Genomic DNA, 13,551 nt, shown 5'->3' with positions numbered 1-13,551 from the left:
GAAAGAACAGGAGAAAGCTCCAGAAAAAGAACTAAATGAAATAGAGGTATGCAATCTATCAGAAACAGAGTTCAAAACACTGATTATAAAGATGCTTAAAGAACTTAGGAGGAAGAGTAGATAAAATGAGTGAGAACTTCAACAAAGAGTAAGCATAAAAAGGACACAGAAACCATAAAAAAGAACAAGTCAGGTCCTAGCTGGTTTGGCTCAATGGATAGAGTGTCAGCCTTTGGACTGAAGGGTCCCAAGTTTGATTCTGGCCAAGGGCACATGCCTGGGTTGCAGGCTTGATCCCCAGTAGGGGGTGTGCAGGAGGCAGCCAATCAATGATTCTCTCATCATTGATGTTTCTATCTCTTTCTCCCTCTCCTTTCCTCTCTGAAATCAAGAAAATATATTTATTTATTTATTTATTTATTTATTTTTTTAAAATATATTTTGACTTTTTACAGAGAGGAAGGGAGAGAGATAGAGAGTTAGAAACATCGATGAGAGAGAAACATCGATCAGCTGCTTCCTGCACATCTCCTACTGGGGATGTGCCCGCAACCCCGGTACATGCCCTTGACCGGAATCGAACCTGGGACCTTTCAGTCCGCAGGCCGATGCTCTATCCACTGAGCCAAACCGGTTTCGGCGAAAATATATTTAAAAAAAAAGAACAAGTCGATTTATTTATTGAGGGGGAGAAACCAAGATGGCGGCATAGGTAAACACTGGAGATTGCTGCCTCACACAACCACTTCAAAAATACAACTAAAAGACAGAACGGACATCATCCAGAACCACAGGAAGGCTGGCTGAGTGGAAATTCTACAACTAGAAGGAAAGAGAAAAACATACCGAGACTCAGAGGAGGTGCGGTGCCGAAGTAAAATACAAAGGTGTGGAGGTGCATGCGGAGAGGGCTGGCGGCTGAGGACACGACTGTCTTTTTTTTTTTTAAATATATTTTATTGATTTTTTTACAGAGAGGAAGGGAGAGGGATAGAGAGATAGAAACATCAATGAGAGAGAAACATCACAAGGTACATGCCCTTGACTGGAATCGAACCTGGGACCCTTCAGTCTGCAGGCCAACGCTCTATCCACTGAGCCAAACTGGTTAGGGCACGACTGTCTTTTTCAATAGGGAGGGAGTCTCAAGCTCTGAGCTCCAGTTCCGGGCAAGTCTCTGGGGACCCAGACTCATACAGGGAGAAACTGGACTGTCTGGCATCAGTTGGAACTCGAGGGCAGCTTTCTTTCGGAGGCGCTTGCAGCAATTGCTGGTGTCTGAGGGCAGGACTGAGAGCAGCCATACTGCTCTCCACCGGCCCTGTTGATCCCCTGGGACCCCGCCCCACCCAAGACGTGCACAGAGGCTTTTGCATATGAAAGGCCCGGCCCTTTGTAATCTGAAAATTACTTAACAAACTGCAGCTGCCCCAAGGCCCCAGGGCAACTTGCATTGCATCACAGCTGGCTTCTGCTGGGGAGCCTCAGGCAGAGGCTAGATTAGCACCTCCTTAGATCCAAGAGCCAGTGTACCCAGTGGTCAGAGTGGGACCATCCAGATTACAACTCCTCAGATCCATAAGGGACACACTCAGGGGGCAGACTCAGTGAGCACCAAAGCCCCACTAAAGCAAGTCTTGCCCCATAAGGGTGTCTTCAGCACAGAAGTTCTCCCACCGTAGACACAGCTGATTCTCACAGCCAATTGGCCTAGAGGTCAATTCCTCCCAGTGATACTTACAACAATCAAGGCTTAACTACAACAAGACCGTGCACAAAGCCCACAAGGGGGTGCACCAAGAGTGTCTACCTCAGGTAATCGGGGAGGCTGAGCCACTGGGCCCTATAGGACACTTAGCACAGAAAGTCACTCTATCGACACAGCGAAGCATAAAAAAATGCCGAGACAAAGAAACAGGACACAAATGACAGAAATGGAGGAAAGCAAACTACTGGATATAGAGTTCAAAACCACACTTTTAAGGTTTTTCAAGAATTTTCTAGAAACCGCCAATAAACTTAATGAGACCCTCAAGAAATCTAGTGAGACCCTCGATGTTGTGATAAAGGACCAACTAGAAATTAAGTATACACTGACTGAAATAAAGAAAATTATACAGAATCCCAACAGCAGACCAGACGATAGCAAGAATCAAGCCAAAGATTTGAAATACAAAGAAGCAAAAAACACCCAACTGGAAAAGCAAATGAAAAAAGAATCCAAAAATACGAAGACAGTGTAAGGAGCCTCTGGGACAGCTTCAAGCGTACCAACATCCTAATTATAGGGGTGCCAGAAGGAGAGAGAGAGCAAGATATTGAAAACCTATTTGAAGAAATAATGACAGAAAACTTCCCCTACCTGGTGAAAGAAATAGACTTACAAGTCAGGAAGCGCAGAGAACCCCACACAAAAGGAATTCAAAGAGGACCACACCAAGACACATCATAATTAAAATGCCAAGAGCAAAAGATAAAGAGAGAATCTTAAAAGCAGCAAGAGAAAGAAAGTCAGTTACCTACAAGGGAATACCCATACGACTGTCAGCTGATTTCTCAACAGAAACTTTGCAGGCCAGAAGGGAGTGGCAAGAAATATTCAAAGTGATGAATGCCAAGAACCTACAACCAAGATTACTTTATCCAGCAAAGCTATCATTCAGAATTGAAGGTCAGATAAAGAGCTTCACAGATAAGGAAAAGCTAAAGGGGTTCATCACCACTAAACCAGTATTCTATGAAATGCTGAAAGGTATCCTTTAAGAAGAGGAAGAAGAAGAAAAAGGTAAAGATACAAATTATGAACAACAAATACACATCTATCAACAAGTGAATCTAAAAATCAAGTGAATAAATAATCTGATGAACAGAATGAACTGGTGATTATAATAGAATCAGGGGCATAGAAAGGAAGTGGACTGACTATTCTTGCGGGGGAAAGGGGTGTGGGGAATGCGGGAAGAGACTGGACAAAAATCGTGCACCTATGGATGAGGACAGTGGTGGGGGTAAGGGCAGAGGGTGGGGTGGGAACCGGATGGAGGGGAGCTATGGGGGAAAAAAGAGGAACAACTGTAATAATCTGAACAATAAAGATTTAATAAAAAAAAAAACCCCAAAACCCAAAAACAAGTCAAAAACTGAGAATACAATATCTGAAAGGAAGAATACACTAGAAGATATCAATAACAGGTTAGATGAACAGAGGATAGAATCAGTGATTTGGAAGACCAAGTAACAGAAAACACCTAATCAGAACAGCAAAAATAAAAAAAGAAAATAAAAAAATGAGCATAAAAAACTTAAACAAGCAAGCAAAAACAAACAAACAAACAAAAAAAGAGCATAATGTAAGGGACCTCTGGGAAAACATCAAGCATAGCATTCACATCATAAGGGTACCAGAAAGAGAAAAGCTAGAGCAAGGGATTGCAAACCTATTTGAAAAATATAATGACTGAAAACTTCCCTAATCTGGCAAAGGAAAAGATACAAATGCAAGAAGCACACAGGAAAATAAAAAAAGAAGCACACAGAGTCCTAAACAAGATGAACCTAAAGAGGCCCACACCAAGACACATCATAATTAAAATGCAAAAGGTTAAAGACAAAGAATTTTTTTTAAAGATAGATTGAAAAAATTTTTTTTATTGATTTCAGAGAGGAAGGGAGAGGGAGAGATAGAAACATCAATGATGAAAGAGAATCATTGATCGGCTGTCTCCTGGGGATTGAGCCTGACCAGAATAGAACCAGGACCTTTTAGTCCACAGGCCAATGCTCTATTCACTGAGCCAAATCGGCTAGGGCCAAAGAGAGAATTTTAAAAGCATCACAAGAAAGAAAGTTAGTTACCTACAAGAGAGCACTCATAAAATTTCCAGCTGATTTCTCAACAGAAACTTCTCAGGCCAGAAGAGACTGGCACAAAATATTCAAAGTGATGGAAAAGCAAGTACCTACAACCAAGACTACTTTGCCCAGCAAGGCTATTAGTTAAAATTGAAGGAGAGATAAAGACCTTCTACGAAAGCAAGACCCATATATATTGCTGTTTATAAGAGACACACTTCAGATAGAATGACACACACAGCCCTGGCCAGTATTTCCCAGTGGTTAGAGCACTGGCCTGTGCACTGAAGGGTTGCGAGTTTGATTTCTAGTCAAGGGCACGTATCTGGGTTTCAATTTTTTTTAAAATATATTTTTATTCATTTCAGAGAGCAAGGGAGAAGGAGAGTTAGAAACATCAATGATGAGAGAGAATCATTGATTGGTTGCCTCCTGCATGCCCCCCACCGGGGACCAAGCCCGCAACCCAGGCATGTGCCCTTGGCCGGAATCGAACCTGAGACCCTTCAGTCCGCAGGCCGACGCTCTATCCAGGCCCCAGCCAGGGCTGGGTTTCAGGTTTGATCCCTGGTCCTGGTTGGGGTACATTGTGGGAGACAACCAATAGAAGTGTCTCTCTCACATTGATGTTTCTTTCTCTCTTTCTCCCCCCTCCCTCTCTCCCACTCTCTCTAAAAATCAATTTTAAAAAATCCTTGGGTGAACAACAAAAAAAGACACATATACTAAAAGTAAAGGAATGAAAAGATATATTTCATGCAAATGAAAATTTAAAAAAGCTGGGGTAGCAATACTTACATCAGACAGAATAGACTTTAAAACAAAGAATAATAAGAGATAAAGAACATTTCATAATGATAAAGGGATCAATCCAATAAGGTGATATAACTCTTGTAAACATTTATGTACCAGCATAGGAGCATCTAAATATATAAAGCAAATATTGATAAACATAAAGAGAGAGACTGACAGTAATATAGTCATAGTAGGAGACTTAAACATCCCATTGACACCAATGGAGCAATCTTTCAGACAGAAAATAAACAAGGAAATAACAGTCTTTTTAAAAAATATATATTTTATTGATATTTTACAGAGAGGAAGGGAGTAGGATAGAGAGTTAGAAACATCGATCAGCTGCCTACTGCACACCTCCTACTGGGGATGCGCCTGCAACCAAGGTACATGCCCTTAACCGGAATGGAACCTGGGACCTTTCAGTCCACAGGCCAACGCTCTATCCACTGAGCCAAACCGGTTGGGGCAGAAATAGCAGTCATAAGTGAACATTAGACCAGATGGATTTAATTGATATTTTCAGAGCATTTCACCTCAAAGCAGAAGACTATACATTCTTTTTTTTAAAAAATATATTTTATTGATTTTTTATAGAGAGGAAGGGAGAAGGATAGAGAGTTAGAAACATCGATGAGAGAGAAACATTGATCACATGCCTCCTGCACACCTCCTACTGGGGATATGCCCTCAACCAAGGTACATGCCCTTGACTGGAATCGAACCTGGGACCCTTCAGTCCGCAGGCCGACGCTCTATCCACTGAGCCAAACCGGTTAGGGCAAGAATATACATTCTTTTCAAGTGCACAAGGAACATTTTCTAGGATAGATGACATGATAGGTCACAAAACAAGTCTCAACAAATTTAAGAAGCTTGAAATCATATCAAGTATCTTCTCAACCACTATGGTATAAAACTAGAAATCAATTACCAAAAATAAAAAGAAAAAACACACACATGGAAATACACACAAATACATGGGAGCTAAATAATGTTACTAAACAATTAGTGGGTTTAACAATAAGATCAAGGAATAAATAAAAGGTACCTTGAGACAAATGAAAATGAAAACACAACAACCCCAAATCTATGGGACACAGTGAAAGCAGTCCTAAAAGAGAAATTCATAGCAACATAAGCTGACTACTTCAAGAAACAAAAAAAAAACCTCAAATAAACAATCTAAACTTACACCTAAAGGAACTAGAAAAAGAACAACAAACAAAGCCCAAAGTGAGTAGAAGGTAGAATATAATAAAGATCAGAGTGGAAACAAATGACATAGAGTCTAAAAAAAAAAAATACAGAACCAAGATGGCGGCATAGGTTAACGCCGGAGTTTGCTGCTTTGAACAACTACTTCAAAAGTGAAACTAAAAGACGGAACGGATATCACCCAGAACCACAGAAACTCTGGCTGAGTGGAAGTCCTACAACTAGGAAGAAAGAGAAACGTATACGGACACTCAGAGGAGGCGCAGAGCTGAAGTCAAATTCTGAGGTGCGGAGTTCGTGGAGCGGGCTGGTGGCGGAGGGCGCGGTTGACGTTTTCAATCGGGAGGGAGTCGCAGACTCTGAGCTCCAGATACAGGCGAGTCTTTAGGGACCCAGACTCAAACGGGAGAAGCGGGACTGTCTGGCTTTGGTCAGAGCGAGTGCAGCTTTCTCTCCGAGCTTTGCAGCGGGTGCTGGGACTCAGAGAGGCAGAGCCCCTGGGGACAGGACTGAGAGCCACCATAACTGCTCTCTCTGGCCCACCCTGTTGATCCTGTGCAACCCGCCCTGCCCAAGCCCTGCACAGAGGCATTTGCCGGATAGCCTCAGGCAAAGGCTAGATTAGCACCTCCCTAGAGGACAGAAGTTCTCTCACTGCTGACACAGCTGATTCTCATAGCCACTTGGCCTGGAGGTCAAACCCTCCCTGGTATTAGCTACAACAATCAAGGTTTAACTATAAGACTTCGAACAAAGACCACTAGGGGGTGCACCAAGGAAGCATAACAAAATGCGGAGACAAAGAAACAGGACAAAATTGTCAATGGAAGATATAGAGTTCAGAACCACACTTTTAAGGTCTCTCAAGAACTGTTTAGAAGCCGCCGATAAACTTAATGAGATCTACAAGAAAACTAATGAGACCCTCGATGTTATATTGGGGAACCAACTAGAAATTAAGCATACATGGACTGAAATAACGAATATTATACAGACTCCCGACAGCAGACCAGAGGAGCGCAAGAATCAAGTCAATGATTTGAAATGCGAGGAAGCAAAAAACACCCAACCGGAAAAGCAAAATGAAAAAAGAATCCAAAAATGCGAGGATAGTGTAAGGAGCCTCTGGGACAGCTTCAAGCGTACCAACATCAGAATTATAGGGGTGCCAGAAGATGAGAGAGAGCAAGATATTGAAAACCTATTTGAAGAAATAATGACAGAAAACTTCCCCCACCTGGTGAAAGAAATGGACTTACAGGTCCAAGAAGCGCGGAGAACCCCAAACAAAAGGAATTCAAAGAGGACCACACCAAGACACATCATAATTAAAATGCCAAGAGCAAAAGATAAAGAGAGAATCTTAAAAACAGCAAGAGAAAGAAAGTCAGTTACCTACAAGGGAATACCCATACGACTGTCAGCTGATTTCTCAACAGAAACTTTGCAGGCCAGAAGGGAGTGGCAAGAAATATTCAAAGTGATGAATACCAAGAACCTACAACCAAGATTACTTTATCCAGCAAAGCTATCATTCAGAATTGAAGGTCAGATAAAGAGCTTCACAGATAAGGAAAAGCTAAAGGAGTTTATCACCACCAAACCAGGATTATATGAAATGCTGAAAGGTATCCTTTAAGAAGAGGAAGAGGAAGAAAAAGGTAAAGATACAAATTATGAACAACAAATATGCATCTATCAACAAGTGAATCTAAGAATCAAGTGAATAAATAATCTGATGAACAGAATGAACTGGTGATTATAATAGAATCAGGGACATAGAAAGGGAATGGACTGACTATTGTTGGGGGGGAAAGGGGTGTGGGATATTCGGGAAGAGACTGGACAAAAATCGTGCACCTATGGATGAGGACAGTGGGTGGGGAGTGAGGGCGGAGGGTGGGGCAGGAACTGGGAGGAGGGGAGTTATGGGGGGGAAAAAGAGGAACAAATGTAATAATCTGAACAATAAAGATTTAATTAAAAAAAATACAAATACAGCATAGGGAACATAGTCAATGATATTGTGGTGACTATGTATGGTGCTTGTGACAACAGAGGAAGCACTTTGTAGGGTATAGAATTGTCTGATCACTAAGCTGTACACCTGAAACTGGTACAAAATAGTATTGAATGTAAACTGTAATTGAAAAATAAATAAATAAAAGTTAAAAAATGAAAAAGTAAAAAATAATACGAAAGATCAGTGATATATAAGAGCTGGTTCTTTGAAAAGATAAATAAGATTACTTTCAACAATAAAGATGAAATTAAAAAAAGAAAAGATAATCAAGACTGATAAACCTTTAACAAGATTCACCAAGGAAAAAAGAGTACATAAATAAATGAAGTCAGAAATGAAAGAGAAATAACAACTGATACTGTTGTGGCAGAATGCATGGGAGAACAATCAGCCAGCACTCTGAGGGAGGAAAGTTTAACCTTTTTTTCTGCAGATCTGGTAGAAAAAGCATGGGATCCAAAGCCTGAACTGAATTCGTGGAGGAGGCTCTGGCCTCTATATCTCCTCCTGTGGTGGCCCCTGAGGGTCCCCTGCAGCTCTGCCCAAGTCAGTCTTGGCGGGGCCTTGGGGGCATGCTCCGCAGCTCCACCCAAGTCAGCTGTGGTGGGTCCCAGGGGTTAGGCTCTGCAGCTCTGCCCAAGTCAGACTGGGGAAGTAAGACTACAGTTTTAACCAGATACTGAACTAGGTTGCAAGGCCCCCCATTTTCGTTTTCAATACCACAGAAATACAAAGGCTTATAAGAAAATACTATGAACAATTATATGCCAACCAATTGGGCAATCTGGAAGAAATGGTTAAATTCCAAAAATATACAATCTTCCAAGACTAAATTGAGAGGGCGAGGGCTACGCCCTCCATCTTACCCCAGATCCTCCATATTTAGGCAGCAGCCATCAGCCATGTGCTAGGCAAGGAGCTTCTTCCCGGAAGCCCAAGCCTCTGCTCTTTAAACTAACCTATGACGATCAAGGGAAGTGCGTGCCATAAACACAACCACATCCTGTGTAACAAGACCCCGACTTGCACCTGGCCAATCAGCAGGGCCCACAGTCCTCTCTCCTCCCCTTACTCCAACCCCCCTATAAAACCCCTCTTCCCACAGGGCTCTCGCGCTCTCTCTGCCGCTTGCTGCTGCGGTGGCGAGTGTGGTCGGGGAGCCGAGCTAGCTCGAATAAAGACTCTATCTGCTTTTGCATCAGACACGGCGCTCCCTGGTGGTCTTTTGGGGATCCTGAAATCTGGGCTTAACATAAATCAAGAAGAAACAGGAAATCTGAATGGACAAATTACTACCAATGAAATCAAATCAGTACTCAAAAAACTCCCAACTAACAAATGTCCTGGACCAGATAGCTTCACAGGTGAATTTTACCAAACATTCAAAGAACAATTACCACCTATTATACAACTATTCTAAAAAAATTCAAGAGGAGGAAGCCTGCCAAATTTGTTTATGAGGCCAGCATTATCTTGATTCTAAAACCAGACAAAAATATTACAAAAAAAGAAAACTATAGGCCAATATCTCTGATAAACATAAATGCAAAAACCCTTAAATATTAGCAAACCAAATTCAGCAATACATTAAAAAGATCATACACTATGATCAAGTGGGATTTATTCCTAGGATGCAGGTTGATCCAATATCTGCAAATCAATGTGACACATCACATAAACAAAATGAAGAATAAAAATAATAATATTATATCAATAGAGGCAGAAAAAGCATTTGACAAAATCCAGCATTTTAATAAGAACTTTCAGCAAAGTAGGAATAGAGAGATCATACCTCAACATAATAAAGGCCATAGAAGATAAACCCACAGCTAACACTGTATTCGACAGGGAAAAGCTAAAAGTATTTTCTTTAAGATAAGGAACAATCTTTTTTGCAATGGGTTTTCCACCAAAACACAGGTGTCATGAAAACCACTGCTAAATTTATAAAGAATTCATACAACTAAACATCAAAAAACAAACAATCCAATTAAAAGATGGGCAGAGGACCTGAGTAGACACTTCTCCAAAGAGGACACACAAATGGCCAACAGACATATGAAAAGATGCTCAATGTTACTAATCATCAGAGAAATGCAAATGAAAACCACAATGAGATCAATTCACACCTGTCAGAATGGCTATCATCAATTAATAAAAAAACACTAGTGTTAGTGAGGATATGGGGAAAAAGGAACTCTTGTGTACTGTTGGTGGAAATGCAAATTGGTGCAGCCACTATGGAAAACAGTATGGAGGTTCCTCAAAAAATTAAAAATAGAACTACCTTATAATGCAGCAATTCCACTTCTAGGTATGTATCCGAACACTAATTTGAAAAGACATATGCACCCCTATGTTCACTGCAGTGTTATTTACAATAGCTAAGATAATGGAAGCAACCCAAGTGTCCATTAATAGACAATTGGATAAAGAAGAGGTGGTACATATATAAAATAGAATATTACTCTGCCATAAAAAGAATAAAATTTTACCATTTGCGACAATGTGGATGGACCTAGACGATATTATGCTGAGTGAAATCAGTTAATCAGAGAAAGACAAATACCATATGATTTCTCTTATATGTGGAATCGAAAGAACAAAATAAATGAAAAAACAACACAGAAACATATTCATAGATACAGAGAACAAAGTGATGTTGTCAGATTGGGGGGTGTTGGGTGCTGGGGGGAAAAAGTGATGGGATTAAGAAGTTCAAATTGGTAGCTACAAAATAGTCACAGGGATGTAAAGTGCAGCATAAAAATATTGTCAGTAATATTGTAATAACTATGTGTGGTGCTAGGTAGATCACTTGTAAATTATGTATATCTTCCCACTATGCTGTACATCTGAAACTAATATAAAATTCGTGCACATTGAAAGGAAATTAATTAGAAGGTGGTTGGTGGGGTGGGACTAGGCTAGACAGGCCGGACATGCCCTGGAGCCAACCTCCTGTGGTCCCTCCCCAGCCAGTCACACCTTGGGTGGTGCTTTGGTTTGAAGGGTGTCTGCAGAGTGAGTGGGGTCCCTCTGGCAGGTGGCGTCTGTCAGCTTGGCCTGTGGGCCTGGCTGAAACCAGCTCTCTAATATTCCCCGAGGGGTCCCGGAGTGCAAGAGGGCACTCTGCAAAGTTGCTGTCCTATAGGGTGTGGAACGCAAATGCAAGTGTGCAGTAAACCAGATTTGGGGCCGACAGTGCCCCAGCAACAACAACCCATGGCTGAAGGTGGAATGGTGTGGCCCTGTGAGGAATTGGGCTCCTTCCTCTCTGGTTTTGGGATGTGTCACCTGAGAACCACTGCTGTCAAGTCACTGCAGCTCAGCTGCTCCTGTGTTGAGCGTCTGACCCCTGGTGGTCAGTGCACATAATAGCTACCAGTCGAACAGACACTTAGCATATTAGTCTTTTATATATATAGATATTGAATGTCAACTATAATTGAAAGTTTAAAAAATAGTATAGAGGATAGTAGACCCCAGAGCTTGGAAAAGTTAGACAAGGAGGTAATATTTGAGTTGGAACTTGAAGATGGAATATACTAAGCAGAAAAGTGTTGGGAAGGGGAGGGAACACATACATTTTAGGAAACAAGAGTGCCAAGGTATGGTCATTAAAGAGTACAATGTGTTAGACAGAGATGGGTGAGTTCACCAAGTCTAGACTATGAACAGGATGGGGAAAGATGAAGTTGGAGCAATTATAAAATGCAGTGGGACTATGAATACTGCATTTGGGGGTAGCTGAACTGACTACAATTCTGGTTCTGCCACATTGTAACTGAGTAACTCTGGTCAAACCTTGTATACTAGTAGTTTATGATCCTCAGTTTCTTACCTACCAAATGGAGACCTAATAATATCTACTTCATGGGGCTATGTGGAATTAAACTGACAATGCATATAAAGTACTTGGCACATGCCAAGTGCTCAAAAAGCCTTTGCTATTATTATTAGGTAACCTGGGAACAGATTACTAAATATCTTGAATGCTATGTTAAGGCAGATGGAGGATAAACTGAAGTGCGGAAAACCTAATGGCTAAAAGACTTATGGTTGCTCTAACAGGCCAGGTTGGGATGAAGATCTGAAATAAGACTGTGGCAGTGGAGATACAAAGAACCAGTTGGTTTCAGAAGTCATCTCTGGTATTGAAATGCCAAGATTTGTGGCTAATTGAATGTGAGGGAATTCTGAAAAGACTGAGTGAACAGTGACATTGTGAAGAAGAGCAGTTCTAGGTGGTAGCTGGAGTTGAAGGCTCTAAATGCCTCCAAGTACAAAGCCTGTTTGAGGCAAGTGGTCTTAATTATTTTGTGCATAACACTGATGTGGCTCCTCCCACAAGCATTGTAAGAAACAGTCTACTGCTTTTTGAATGCTTCAGGAAGTGGGACTAAAACAGACCACTGGTCTTGCAAATTAGGAGATTGAGTGGAGATGGTGAAAACAGAGTAGGCAGACTGCAATGGATTAAGGAATAAGCAGGAACCGGAGATCAAGTATAGACAATTTTTTCAAGAAGTGCCAGCTCTAAAGGGAAGACGCAAGCAATAGCTCAAGAAGGAGTGTAGAGGGTGCTGTGTATTGGTTTACTGAACACCTGCAGTCCTTTAGTGTACACAAGCTGGAAAGCTAAAAACTACATTTCCCACATTCCCTTGTAGCTGGGGTTCAGATGTGATTTAAGTTTTGCCAGTCAGATGCACTAGTGTATCACTTGGATTTTGAAGCCAGCAGGGGTTAAGACAGAGGGTGCAGGGCATCCATATGGGGCTGCTGATAACCGCAGAGATGTGCTTCTTGAACTGGCAGCTTCAGTGGCAGCTTCCTAACTGTAGAAGTAGCAGCTCCCTGAGCAGTCTTTGGGAGTTATTTTTGGAAATTCAGTCTAGGATTTGTTTCTTCAAGCCTTCCCAACAGTTCTGTGATTCATTTAATGCCCTGTAACATTTCCCTTCCTGCTGAGACAAGCTCAAATGGATTCTGTTTTCTGCAACTGAACTCTGATTGATACAGGGGACAGGGTATGTGTTTCTTTAAAAAAAAAAAAAAAAAAAAAGAAAAAAAAAAAAAAAGAAAAGAATGTAGCCTGGCTGGTGTGGCCCAGTGGTTGAGTGCTGACCCATTCACCAAGAGTTGCTGGTTTGATTCCTGGTCAGTGCACATGCCCGGGTTGTGGGTTTGATCCCCAGTAGGTGTTGTGCAGGAGGCAGCCAAGTGATGTTTCTCTCTTATTGAAGTTTCTATCTCTCTCTCTCTCCCTTCTTCTCTAAAAATCACAGATCAATGCTTAACTATTGAGTCACACCAGCTGGGCAATTTGTTTGTTACATATCAGTAGATAATATGCTGGGATACAGTACAGGTAGAAGGGTGAGTTAGCTTGGAGAAGAAGTATACCTCTGAAATAAAGAAAAAGATGGGTGCTGTAAGAGTTAGATCTAGAAATGGAAAAAAGGAGGAGCTAAGTTTGATGACCAGTATTTTCTCTCGAGTGTAATAGGCAAAGCCATTGGCTGAAAGTGGTGGTGGGAAGTAGAGACTATAAAGTTGAGAACAATAAAAAGGGTGCAAGGGTAACCAGGCAAATCTGAATAAGCCAAATAGGAATGAGTGCCTGGGTTAAGAAATCATACATCTGCAGCAGAGTCAGT

This window comes from Myotis myotis, unplaced genomic scaffold (genome assembly GCF_014108235.1).
Source record: "Myotis myotis isolate mMyoMyo1 unplaced genomic scaffold, mMyoMyo1.p scaffold_m19_p_3, whole genome shotgun sequence".
NCBI lineage: Eukaryota > Metazoa > Chordata > Mammalia > Chiroptera > Vespertilionidae > Myotis > Myotis myotis.
The sequence above is the reverse complement of the archived record's forward strand: the minus strand, read 5'-3'. Positions refer to the sequence as shown.